Source organism: Talpa occidentalis, unplaced genomic scaffold (assembly GCF_014898055.3).
Source record: "Talpa occidentalis isolate TD23 unplaced genomic scaffold, MPIMG_talOcc4v2.1 talOcc4.8, whole genome shotgun sequence".
Lineage (NCBI taxonomy): Eukaryota > Metazoa > Chordata > Mammalia > Eulipotyphla > Talpidae > Talpa > Talpa occidentalis.
In genome coordinates this window covers 46,440,900-46,454,179 of record NW_023605194.1, presented here as the reverse complement: position 1 = coordinate 46,454,179, position 13,280 = coordinate 46,440,900, and the positions used below count along the sequence as shown (strand labels likewise).

The 13,280-nt window shown below is 38.6% G+C and overlaps 1 protein-coding gene and 1 non-coding gene across 2 annotated transcripts in view; one reads left to right on the top strand and one right to left on the bottom strand.

Moving 5' to 3' along the window:
- The window catches only part of CTNNA3 (catenin alpha 3), a 1,457,807-nt gene that overhangs the window by 1,435,790 nt on the left and 8,737 nt on the right, over positions 1 to 13,280 (bottom strand). The gene's annotated exons all lie outside the window — the stretch shown is intronic.
- TRNAS-UGA (transfer RNA serine (anticodon UGA)) lies at positions 7,734 to 7,815 on the top strand. Its single transcript has one exon. It is a non-coding gene; the product is annotated as a tRNA-Ser (tRNA).

Here is a 13,280-nt window from a genome sequence, read left to right as displayed (position 1 = left end):
GCTGGTGGCTTGATGAACCATTCAGAGGGAGAAAGATATTCAAAAAACCCTATTCTCTACCAGGCAATTTGTTTCAATGTTTCTAACAACCACACAGGGATTTTTTTTTTTTATCACAGTGAGCTTAGCTCTTCAGATGCAGTTTCAGTTACTTCCATCATCTATGTAATTAATACCTGCTTATATACTTAAGATCTTATTAAATAACCCTTCCTCTTTCTCTTTTTCTGATCAGTTAAAATTTCCTTAACATTTGTTCAAATATTAACTCTGAATTTTAATTAATTTAAATCAATTGTTCTTTTCTTTTAATACAAAGCTAAGAATCACATAAAGATGAAGTTCCTGACTGTGATCATAATCATCGTGGATATGGTGCTGAAAGATCAACAACTGTATTACATGTTCTGAATCTGGAATGAATAGTTGAAGAATCTGCTATTGTTGGAAATTCAAATCAAATAGATAAAATTTACTAAGTACTTAATAAATTAAAATTTATTAAATCAAGTTTCCAGTAAGGATAAACACTTACTGAAAATAGAAAACAAAAAAAAAATTTGATTCTGAATAATCTACAGAAGAAAATAATATGAAATATTTTATCTATTACATAAACAATAATTTACACAAGAGTTAATCAAAACAACATCAAGATACTTTTTCTAACTTAGTGTCAAAGATTTAAAAGAATTATAGGGATGTAGGCATAAGGAAATCAAGAATAAAGAGAAATAGATAATAAGACACTTTTGGTGTAAATGCAAATTGGGAAAACATCTCTGAAAGGGTACTTTGGCAACTATTATCAAAATCCTTTAAAATATATATATATATATGCATTTGACTAAAAATCATATACCTAAGGATTATTCCCAAGTAAATAACCAGTCACATATTGAAAGAGGCATGTTCAAGGAAGCAAGCAACATAATTTACAGCCATGAAAAATTATAAATAATCCAATTATCTTGCAACAAAAAAATTTTTTTAAGCATAATAAATTTTGTGTAACTTTTTTGGAAATGACACTTGTTTACAACATTGTCTTGTGATTTAGGGGTACAGATTCACACCTCTTCAGATTTGTATTATGACACCATGCTCAACACCAAAGCACTCACAATCCACTGTAGAGCATTGGTCCCCTTCCCCAATTTACTCCCCATTCCTCACCATCCCCCCCTATAGCTTCAACTCTGCAGTCATATTCTAGAAGTTGTTTCGGTTAAAAAGTTTTTCTGATCCTTTCTTATGTTTCCTTCTAATTCACCTATGAGTGAAATCTTTCACCTTCTGACTTATTTTGCTTAGCATAATACCCTCCAGTTTCACTCATGCTGTCACAAATGGCAAGATTTCATCTTTTTTTATATAGCTTAGTAGTATTACATTGTGAATATATGCCACACCTTCCTTATCCACTCATCTGTTATTGGGCACAAGGCTGATTCCATAACTTGAATATTATAAATAGTGCTGCAATGGACATAGAAGTGCATGTATCCCTTAGAATTAGCATTTTTACATTCTTCTGGTAAATACTGAGAAGTGGAATTATTGAATCATCTGGTGGCAAAGTGTTTATTTAGGTCTTCTACCCATTTTTTTGATTGGGTTTTTTGTTTTCATTCTGTTGAGTTGTATGAGTTCTCAGTATATTTTGGATATTAGCCCCTTGTTGGATGTAGAAGGTGGAAATATTTTCTCCCACTCAATGGAGTGTTTTTCATTTTCATGATAGTTTCTTTCACTGTGAAGTTTTTTATTTTGATGTACTTCCATTTGTATATTTTGATTTCATTTCCCTTGCTGTTACAGTTGAGTCCCCAAAGACATCCCTGAAGCTGATACTATTTTGCTGATGTGTTTTATAGTTTCAGGTCTTACATCCAAATCTTAAATCCATTTTGAGCTAATCTCTGTGTATGGTGTGAGATAGTGTTCTGGTTTAATTCTCTTGCATACAGCTATCCAGTTTTCCCAAAACCATTTGTTGAAGACATATTCCTTACTCCATTGTATACCTTTAGCTCCTTTGTCATAGATTAACTGTCCATATAAGTGTGGGTTTATTTCTTTAAGAAAAAATCCTATGATAAATACATGGATATTGAAAAGATGGTGAGGCTGGCCACATATAGCTATTTCAGCATAAAAGTATCCTTAACATAGAGTAAACAGGGAAAAAAAAGCACCAAGAAAAAATAATCTAGTTCAAAATCAGCAAAGGCATTTGTGACAACATGGATGGCCGTTGAGGGCATTATGTTAAGTGAGATAAGTCAGATCGTGAAAGACAAATACTGGATACTATCACTAAGGTATGGAATCTAAAAGAGCTGAACCCATAAAAACAAAGAAGAATTGAGGTTACTATGGACTAGGGCTAGAGGAAATTGGGAGATGTCGCTTAAGGGTACAAAGTTGGAACTAATCCCTAAATAAATCCTTGAAATCTAATGCACAGTATAACAATCATAGGTAACAATACTGTATTCTAGATTTCAAAGTTGCTTAGGAACTAGATCTTAATTATTCTCACCACAGAAAATAATAATAATGTAATGGTCACTCTACCATAATGTCATGATGGCAATCATATAGTAATATAGAAATTATTAAATCAATACATCAAAAAATGAACTGACTACAGCAAGAGAAAATTTTGTTGTAGCTTTGCTTTGTTACTTAGAGCAGTCATTGGTAAACTCTGGACTACTGTCCAAATCTAACCCATTGCCTGTTTTTTGTAAATAAAACTTTATTGGAACCCAGCAAAAAATAATTTATCAAATCAACACATTTACCTTAAGACTACATTTTAATGGGCAAGAACTTGAGTAGACATTTCTCCAAAGATATACTAATGGCTAATAAGCACACAGCAGGCACCTAACATCATTAGTCATTTGGGAAATGCAAATCAAAACCACAATGAGTACTACTTCACATCTACTAAGGCTATAATTTTAAAAAATGGAAAATTACAAGTGTTCTCTATATCAAGTATAGAAAAACTTGAACATTAGACATTGCTGATATGAATGTATAATGGTACAGCCACTGTGGATAACAATTTGGCAATTCCTCAAAAAGATAAACATAGAATTACCATATGATCCAACAATTCTACTCTTAAGTATATACCTAAGAAAACTGAAAACAGATGTTGAAGCCTGTACATGATGAATGTTTATAACAGCACTTTTCATAAAAGCCATGAGGTAAAATAACCCAATGATGGGTAGGAAAATAAAATGTGGTATACCTATATCATAGGCTATTACTCAACCATAAAAAGAAATGAAGTGATACTTTGTATATTGATGTTGATAGCAGTATTACTCACAATAACCAAAAGACAAAAATAGCCCAACTGTCTATCATTAGAGGAATGGATAAACAAAATGAGATATAATTTGAATATTATACAGTCCAAAAAAAAAGAAATTGTTACATGATACAATATGGATAAATCTAGAAAAGTTATTTATAATGCTACATGAAATAAGCCAGACACAACAGGACAACTATGGTGTGATTCCATTTGTATGCAGTACCTATAGAGACAGAAGGCAGAATGAAGTTTCCAGGAGCTGAGGAGAGGGAGGAACGGGGAATTATTGTTTAATGGGTACAGATTTTTTGCTTAGGATGATGGAAATATTCTGGAAATGGATAGGGGAGACAGTTGTGCAACACTGTAAATATACTATCAAGCTCCTGAATTGTATACTTAAAAATAATTTAAATGGTAGATTTTATATAATATATATTTAATCATAATTTTTAAAAGGCAAGTAATAATGTCAAAACACACAGAAAAAATATAGAAATGAAGTAATACTATATGCTAAAACATGGATGAACCTTGAAAGCATTATGCTAAGCAAAAGAAGCTGGACACAAAATTTCATACCATATAATTTTATTTATATGAAAGTTGCAGAATAGACAAATCTACAGAGACAGAAAGCAGATTAGGGACTGCCAGGGGGCTGGAAAGTGATTGCTAGGGGACAGTGGGGAATTATTCCTAATGGGTACACTGTTTCCTTTTGGAATGATAACAGTGTTCTGTAATAGATAGTGGTTACACATCATTAATGTACTAGAAGCCCCTGAAGTATACACTTTAATGGTTAAAATGTTGAATTTTATGATATGTGACATTTACCTCAATAAAACAAAAGCAGAAAAATTGTCATGTACACAAAACTATGTGAAGAAATATGTACGTCTAACGAGAAAGACAAGTAGGAAAAAAAAACCTTAGGTGGGTTGAAGTTTTTTCTATTTTTCAAATTTTTATAAACATTATTATACTATTTTTATAACAAAAAGAGAGGATAGCCATGTACCAAACATCTACTGTACGTTGAGTACTTCATTAGGCATTTTCATGAATCATGAATACTTCCCCATCTTCTGGGTAAACACGAAACATTTGATGGTCACAGTTTTCTATTTGTAAATAAAGGGACTGGACTAGTTTTAAAGTGTCTTACAGCCTTAACATTCCATAATTTCATAAAATTAAAAAGAAAAACACCAAAATAATTCAAAACAATTGATTTGTTTTAAAAAACAAAGAAATACTGTACTCCACATGACCCATGGTTCTCAATATTCTGCCTCTGAAAGCAGTACTAAGAAAATGTGCCATAAAATATTTGCCTTCTACATCCAACTTAGCTTAATTTAAAAATGCACATAAAATAGAATCCAGGAGTGGCAGAGAGGAGAAAGCAATCAAAATTAACAGGAATCAAAACTAAAATGACCATGATTGCAAATCAATCTTTTATGGTATAACTGTCATAAATCATAATATATTTAAGTCATAATTGTGTTGAAATTCATGTATTTTACTTCTTTTCCTTGCCTTGGCACTCACTGCATTAAACGACAATGTTAAAGACCTAAAGGAAAGACACATTTTGGGGAAAGTCATTGGGAAAGTCACATTTTTTGAAAATAAAATCTATAATAATTTTGATCTCTTGGTTCATTTACTGATAAATCAACAAAAAAAGGCAATCTCATTTTTAAAGTCTACATTAACTCAAACTGAAAATTAAATGTTAAATGTAAGTGTTTAACTTTTGAAATATTGCAAGAACAGTTGAATCACAATTATTCTTACCAAATACACATTAACTTTGTAATAGATTCTTTTCCTTTGCTATCTTGCTTTCCCCTCAAAAAGAAAAAGAAAAACCAAAAAAAGAAAAAACAAACAGCAGAATTTTTGGTTGAACTATTTTAACCATAATCAATTCTCATTACTGTCAAGCTCTTAAGCAAGTGGAAGAGAATTCTTAAGGGAAGGAGAAGTTAAGGAAGAGAAAGCGCTTTTAGAAAACATTATCATCATTTAACTGTACAGAAAAGAATTTAGAAAGGACTTCAAGTCAATATACAATTAACAAAATCATTGAATTATAGATTATCTCAGAGTACATGTACCATCGAAGAACAGGAATAAAAAAAGGCTAAAAAAATAATTTCTTCTTGGATATTATCAGGAAAGTGCAAGTCAATTTTATATATTTATACCATAAAACTTATGCCTGGATGTGTAGGGAATAACTTTGTTCCCATATGGTGTTCATAGAGATATTGGGACCACGTGTAGCTCTGCCAAATTTAAAAATAAACTGTAAGATTTCACTTATAACAGGAATATAGGGGAACCAAATAAGACGTCAGTGTAAAAAAAAATAATAATAATTAAAGTACAAACCACAACAAAGCAAAAACAGACAATTATAAACCAGAGACATACTGCAGGGGAGGAGGAGGGAGGGGGTGAGGAGCACAGGGGACTGTGGTGATGGTGCAGGGGTGCCTTGGGGAAGGAAATTCTATGGGGACTCAATCTGAGGGAGTGACGGGAAGCAAGTATTGTCTTTAAAAATTTTAAAAATGATAAATGTTAAAGTAAAAAATAAATTTTAAAAATGCAAAAAATAAATAATAAAAATAAACCATAAGAGATAAAAGGTCTAAAAGGACGATTTTAAATGAGATAAAACTTATCCTTACAATTCTCAAACTTTTTGCTCTCCTTCCACAATTTCATGCACTTAGAAACTTAGCACCATAATTTAGCTAAAAGAAATAGTATCGAAAAATCTCGAGAAAATTCACACAGTCCTCAATAAAGGTCACGAACTTCCAGGCTTCCGAAGGTCAGGGATTTGTCTTCCAACCTTAATGTGAAATTATAAGCAAGGTGGAGAGTCTATGGACACTTTTATAAACTTTAACTAGCCGACCACCTACTAAGCACGCCAAATTGTCCAACAACCAAAAGAACTCGCGTGTGAAGCGCCACGTGCTGCGTTTGCGCCCTGGAGTTGGTGCCAACCGGCCCATTCCCAGGCCTCAGTTCCCAGCACAGAGCTACCCGGTTGAGTGTTGTAACGAAATAACGCAAACACAGCACCGGGAGCAGCAGCCACGCTTAACAAAGGAGGAACTGAATGGGTCTTACAGGGGACTGAGGTGATGGTGCACCGGTGCTCTGGTGAAGGAAACTCTATGGGGACTACACCTGAGGGGGTGGGGGGGAAGCAAATATTGTTTAAAAATGAACAATGATGTAAAAAAAAAAAAAATTAAAAATTAATTAAAAAAATAAATGAATCATTAGACCTCAGACTTAATGCGCAGAACTTGGTTCTCAAAAGGAAAGGGAACCGCTAAGCAAATGAAATCTTTCCTGTTTCCTGCTAAAAGAGTCATAGGTCTGGTGCAGTAAATAATGCAAAGTAAATGTAAACAACAAGTTTTGCTTCTCTAAAGCCTATCCAGATGAGATTACCTAAACGAGATTACATTTTAACAAGGCCAGACAGCCGGCCAGGCTGATTGATCTCCCAGGGCATCCTCAAATACCCGTCTTTTGTCACAAACTTTTGTGCTTACTGACCGATGTTATCAATGTAAGTTGGTTGTGTATAAAAGAAACCCTTTGTCCCTAGACTGGTGCTCAGACCTGGACTACCCAGGTCTGAGCGCTCATGCAGGAGTAATAAAGCTTCTCCTGACCTCACCATTCCTGAAGTACCGCTTGTTCTTCCCTTGTCTGGGTAAAAGGCTAGAATTTACTTTGCAACAAAGCCACCTCCTGCATGGCCCTTCATCAACTGAGCTGGTTGCTACCACACTCGGGGCCTGACCTCTTCTAGTAAGGCTCAGCAATGAAGGGAGTGAGAGAGAATGAGCGATCACTGCACCGGCTGGAGCGAGGGAATGGGGAACTCAAAGGCAGAGCCCCGAATCCTCACACCTCCCCCACATTCTGCAGTAGAATTCAAGTCTTCCAGGCCAAGGCGGGAAACGCAGCCAGCTGCACGCCTGCTGAGAAATGCAAAAGTTTCCCCACGCGCGGGCCCGCAGCACAGAATGGGGCAGATCTTTGTTTCACAGCGCTCTCGGCGACCTAATGAAGAAGCGGGAGGGCAAGATCCAGTTCGGCGCTAGAAACTAAGCAAGGTCGCGATTTTCCGAGAGCAGCGAAGGGAAGGGTTTCTACGACCTGAAGTTACCCTTACTTAAGGGGTTTCTATTATTTTTTCGCGTCCACGAAGATTTTCTAGCAACTTGAGCTGTCAGCTCGGGACGCTCGCGGAAGTCGTAGACCCCGCCTACTGGTTGCCCTGGTGCGCGTGCGCACAGTTATTATCATACTAAGATGTCTCCGCCTTTCCATTTCTTCCGTGGCAGCGATGGCCGAGTGGTTAAGGCGTTGGACTTGAAATCCAATGGGGTCTCCCCGCGCAGGTTCGAACCCTGCTCGCTGCGGAAGTGGAAACTTCTATTTTCTACTTTTTAATAAACACCGTCCGTACTCTTTTGACAGTAAGTCCTTGTCTGCCAAATGAACGGCGCGCCTGTATTAGTGCTCAAAGAAAAGCCCATCAAATATCTGTGCCACAAACGTAAACTTATAGTTTTAGAGTCTTTGTCCTCAAAGTGAACAAGATCACAAAATAAAGTTAAAATGAATATAAATACAGGCAGTTTTCTCCCTCTCCCACTCACTCAGTGGCCAGAATGGACTGTCTTTTCTTTTAGTTCTTTGAAAAGACCGAATTCTTTCCCACCTTAGGGATTCTGCACATGCTCCGATGTCATTTTCCCCACCAAATTGGTCAGGTCCTCTTCTTATGTGATTCCCCCCTTTTTTTTTTCTTTATAGCATGCCATACATTAGTGTAAATGATTGCTTAATTCCTTCCTGATGGTGAATGTGTGTGTGTGTGTGTGTGTGTGTGTGTGTGTGTGTGTGTGTGTGTGTTTAACCACAAAATTATCTAGTGGTTAGTGGGCTCTCAAAGAATAATTTTGTTGTGAATTTTGTGGTTGAGAAGGTCATGGTCAAGAGGTCTCAGAATACCTGCAAGTCTAGGTGGTAGAGTCACTAAAGAGGGCAGGTAGACTGTTTCCCTTCAGCTTTGGGAACAGAATCAAAAATGTATGTGAAGAGATTTGTGCCCTGACTACAGAGATCAGCAGGGATATCACAGCTGTACTACCTACCTGATATATTGCAGAAGTGATCCGTGTGATTTATGAGGCTGTTGTTTTAGCACACCATGTTCATTGTAAAGGAGTTTCATCCTCAGATTCCATTAATGGAGGCATTGTGTAGTGAGACAACAGAAAAGAGGATTAAGAGATGGGGCTGGCCTGGGACACGTGTAAAACTTGTAATCCAAGTCCCCTCTGGACTTCACAAGCCCACCTTGCCCTCCTTTGAAGGCCTTGCTCCACAATGGGCCATCATCCCTGACAACATCTGATGTGGTCTTTAGGCCCTCTCTGCATGCTAGAGGTTAAACAACTGAAATAATATCAGAGTATCAGCTTCTGCAGGGGGTAGAAAGACAGAAGCTCTGACACTGGAATTTTCAGATAAAACAGATAATTTATTCTATCTGAAGTACTGATGGTGAAAAATTAGAGCTTTCAGCTCTTGTTCTAATAACTAGTTTTCTCCCCAATCTACATGAAGTTGATCAGTCAGGCTCACCCAAGCTGGCACAGTGAATGCCACTAGAAATGAGTTATTTCTATTTCCTTCCCAGTCTTCCCCACACCTACTCATCAGTCCTAGATCTGAGGACAGTTTCTCATGGAGGACTCTGAAGTCTACAGAGCGGATGTAATGGGCTTAGATTTACCTTTGCTGTTTTGGCTGGTGCAGGGATACCAGGGGAGACATGAGTGAACACAACCAGATTTCAGTTGGTATCTCCAGGTCATTCAGAAGACTTCAGTGACAAATAACATGACCCATGGGCTCTGTGCTCCAGACACTTTCTGCTGCTTGAGGTCAGACAGGGAGAGGAGTCAGGGACTGGTAAATTTCCCACTCAGGTACCGAGATACTGTACCATCCCAGGCCATAAATCCTCATCCCATTCCAAGAATCTCAGAGCACTCATTCTCTTGCATCATGTATATCCACAAACACTTTTGTGGAATATGTTTCATTTGAGATCAGATTCTCAGAGAATTTGTCTGGCGAAGGAACTTTAGGCACATTTTACCTAACACTGTAAGTCCTTCCAAGAGATGAGTATACACAGTGTCCATACAAAAGTCACTTATCTTCCAGGTGTTGAAGCATATATGTCAGTGGAAATAGATGGTTGGTGTTTTAAGATAATATGTACTTAGGATGTTGGAACACAGAAATGCCACAATTACTTTTTATACACACCTCTAGCTTAGAGGTCAGCAAATTTATTCTGAGTGATCAGCTGGTAAATATGTCAGGCTTTGCAGGTCACCTGGCTTCTATTGCCACTATTCAACTCCCCCTCTGTTTCATGAAAGAAGCCATAAATAGATGAGCGTCGCCACATTTCAATAAAAACTTATTTACAAAAGTAGGTATCAGGCTGGATTGGGCCCTCAAGCTATAGTTTACCAAACCCTGCTCTGTATGCTTCTTTTCAATATAATAATAAAAAAAGGACTTCTCATCATGTGAAGACATGATTAATTGGGACACTTAAGAGGCTAGTTAAATTTTCACTACTTCATCGTGGTTTATCCATAACTATGAAATCTTATGATTTCCATTAATATATCAAGAAAGTACTTCAGGGCCTCCCTGGTGGTGCAAAGGGTTAAGCACAGCACCATGAATCTATGCAGCCTCTGCAGCATGAGGGCCAGGGAGCTACCAACATGGCACAGCAGACCTCTCCTCTCTTGCCCAATGCTCCCCTCAGCAGTGTATTTCAGTCAGTCTGCCTGTTCTGTTCCCTGCTCTCTCTCTGGTGAATCTTCTCATCACCCACATCTCTGGCCTGTATCCCAATTCTTGTATATGCATAAATAAATAAATCTTATATTAAAAAAGTACTTGGGTACATATACAAACATGAAGCAAAATTGGGACTAAATGTTTTCTAAGATCATTTTATCTCAATAAATCAGAATGGGTCAGAATCTTCCAGAATTCTCCTCTGCACAGTGTACTTGTCTGCTCCACTCACTCTGGAAATGTTTGCTTATTTTCTCCTCCTTCTGTAGTTTGCCACCCAGGCTATTCCTCTGAAAATAGAAAATACTAAATCTGCTTTTGTAAACACAGCCTTTCAACCCTTGAGCATCTTAAAATGTGATATGAATCTGGGTTTGCAAGTTTATTTGCAAAGTATCTTGAAGGAGCAGGAAGAAGAGAGACTGAAATAAGAGTGACTAAACTTCACATCCAAGTTCCTTCCCTTTTTAACTGTGCAATTTCGGACAGATTACTTAACCTGTCTGAACCTTAGTTTTCTTACCTATTAAGTGGTAATAGTAATCACTTCTAATTTGTGGCTTTATCAGTATTAACTTCTACTTTCTGATCTCCAACCACAGGAGCTGTAAGTGCTTTACAGATGTTGTCTCATTTTAATCCTCAAAACAGACTTTGCCAGCCAGTCCATCAGTTAGGAACTGAGGATGAGACCTCATGCTCTTATTCCCTTCCCTCACCCCAAAGTAGGTTTCTCATAAAGGTATCTGGGACCAACTTGAAGGAACCATTAGACATGGCTGAAAAAGGCCATTTGTCATATACTTCTGATAAATATATCTATGGCATATGTACAACATTCTCTAAAACAAGGATCTTAATCGTAGTCTTCCGTTTTCAGATTTAGGAGAAAGGACTAAGCCCTTTGCATAGGTATCAGGAGCTGGCACGGAAATCACTGTGGTCAAACAGCTCTAAAAGCATTGCAGAGGTTAAGAGTCAATGCCCCCTTCCCCTCAGATTGACTGATGTTAATCAAGTTAACACCAGACAGGGCCTCCCTGGTGGCACAAGGGGTTGAGCACCACACTATGAGGCAATCTGCAGCCTCTGCAGCACAAGTTCGATCCCCGGTCAGCCATGGAGCAACCCACATGGCATGGCAGACCTCTCCTGTCTTGCCCGCTGCTCCCCTCAGCAGCATATTTCAGTCAATCTGCCTGTTCTGTTCCCTGCTTTGTCTCTGGTGAATCCTCTCTCCCCCCTGCATATCTGGCCTGTACCCCAGCTCTTATATGTATAAATAAATAAATCTTAAAAAAATTAACATCAGATAGATTAGTAGGCGAAAAGAACAAATTTAATTACATACATATGGAGAATTCAAATGAATGTGAATTCTAAAGCAAATGAGGCAAAATGGGAGCGGGGAGTATATATCCTGAACTTAGGAAAAGGATAGAGACCTGGGATTCAAGGGGAAAGGGTGGGGGAGAAGACTCACATGATGAGGAGAGGGTGACTCATGACAAAGATGAGAAGCTCTATAATTATATATTTGCCCTGCCCTGCCATATAGATAGTTTTCTCCAATGGAAAGGTAATCTCTGGTAAAAATCCTAATTCTAGGTAATACCCCCAATTTCTATTCTTCAACATAGCTAAGAGAATAGTCAGTTTCTCACAAGTCTGTAGGGCCTCAACTCGCCTCAGTTTGAAATAATCTGTGGGGCCTCCCTGGTGGCGCAGGGGTTAAAGACAGCGCTATCAAGCTATCTATCGACAGCCACTACAGCACGAGTTCGATCCCCCGCTGGCAGGGAGAAACCCATATGGCACAGCAGACCCCTCAGCAGTGTATTTCAGTAGATCTGCCTGTTCTGCTCTCCACTGTCTCTGGTGAATGCTCCCACCCCCCGCGCCTCTGGCTTACACCCCAGTTCTTGTATGCATAAATAAATTAATCTTTAAAAATAAATAAATAAATGAAATAATCTGTGTGCCAAAGTGACACATCTTGGGAAGGTCCAATCTGATATCTTGGAGAGGCCAATCCTTCAGCATAGCCTAACCTCAATAAAGCTGAACTTAATCAAAATAAAAGCATTGTCTACACAATTACCCTAGAATCGAAGGGAAGTTCGTCGCTCTGCTAATCCACTCCATTTCCAGGGGGAAGAGAGAGCCAGCAGGAGAAGTACTCATTTATCTTTTGACATCTCAAATGAGTCAGCACTTGGAAACTATCCCTTCCCTTCCTCCTTCTGTTAGTCAGGGTGTAAAGGAAATCATCCCGTACCCCTCTGGGCTCTTCTCAGGCTGGAAGAGTAATCCAAACAGCACCAGAAGGGTTAGCAAAGGAAAAATCAACTTAATAACACACTTATGGAGAATTCACATGGCTGTAAATTCTAAAGAATCCTGTGTTTAGGGACCTGAGGCATCAAGGAGAGGAAGGGGGAGACTTCTGTAGAGTAAAGAAAATGCCAGGCTTTTCTGCCCTCCCGCCATCAGGATAGATGATGGATCCCTGCGGTCCTGAATGCATGCCTGATGGTGGGCACCTGGAGTAGGGTGTGGGCATAGGTAGGTGGGATTCACCTGGGCTGAGACTGGGCTTTTAAGGACTGGCATCATGGGGACACCAGTAGAAGCCAAGCAGGAGCCGAAGAGAAGCCAAGAGAGAAGCAAAGAAGCAGAAGCAGAGAACGCCAGTGAGCCCAGATAGAGTGAGGATTTGCTGGGGGCTGGGAGGCCTGCTAGCATCCCAGCCCTCCAGCACCCCTGCCTGCCGTGTACCTGGTAATCCCAATAAAAGCCTGCAAAACCACTGAGGACTCTGACTCCTCCTTTACCTGGTCTGCTGGATCAGAAAACCTGCACTGGTCCATTCCTGACTGTAGGGTAGGTAAAAGGTATCAGGCTTTTCTGCCCTCCCGCCATCAGGATAGATGAGGGAGCCCTGTGGTCCTGGGTGCATGCCTGATGGCGGGCACCTGAAGTGGGTCCA